We start from the raw sequence: 919 nt of genomic DNA, 5'->3' as shown, positions 1-919 counted from the left end.
GGGTGGAAATAGAAAATGACTTCCTCCTCTCTCTGTCTCTGTCTCTGTCTCTGTCTCTGTCTCTGTCTCTGTCTCTCTTTCTCTCTCTCTGTCTCTCTGTCTCTCTCTGTCTCTCTGTCTGTCTCTGTCTCTCTGTCTCTGTCTCTGTCTCTCTCTCTGTCTCTCTCTGTCTCTCTCTCTCTCTCTCTCTCTCTCTCTGTCTCTCTCTCTCTCTCGTTTCTCTTTGTTTCTTTCTTGTACATGAGACTGAACACAGAGCCTTCACTCTGAGCTGCATCTCTCCCACAGAACAGACATGGCCACAGACATTGACCCAAAAATGTCTGCACACTTCAGGAAAAGAGAAACTTGTATGCATATTTTTATACTCAATTTATTGAGACATCATGAGATTACTACAAGTTCCCTTTGGCCTCAACAATTCCAAGAGGTACTTAAAGTGGTGGCACTTAGTAGGAGGAACTGCTGCTTGGGTCACCTTGGTCACTGACATTGCTGCCCTTGCATTTTCTAGTTCTTCTCTAAGGGCCGGCGGTATAGTGGGCTCTCTGTGATATGTGGCATCCTCTGGGATCCACATTAAAAAGGTCATACCATCTGTTGAAAAAAATCATACTGTTTTTCTTTTCCTGGAGTATGTAAACATGCATACTTTTTTGGTGGACTCTGTCTTCTGTCTCTGTGTTTGTCTATCTATCTCTCCTATCTATCTATCTATCTATCTATCTATCTATCTATCTATCTATCTATAGCTAGCTACCTACCTATATTGCTTACAACCTTTCATTACATTCACAATACACAAGAAATACTATGCAAAGTCCTTACTGCAGGGCCGGGGAGATGCTCAGTAGAATAAGTGCTTCCCTGGCAAGTGCAAGGTCCTGAGTTCAATCCCCTGTTCCACCAAAAAAAAAAA

Source organism: Octodon degus, unplaced genomic scaffold (genome assembly GCF_000260255.1).
Source record: "Octodon degus isolate 3935 unplaced genomic scaffold, OctDeg1.0 scaffold00280, whole genome shotgun sequence".
NCBI lineage: Eukaryota > Metazoa > Chordata > Mammalia > Rodentia > Octodontidae > Octodon > Octodon degus.
The sequence above is the reverse complement of the archived record's forward strand: the minus strand, read 5'-3'. Positions refer to the sequence as shown.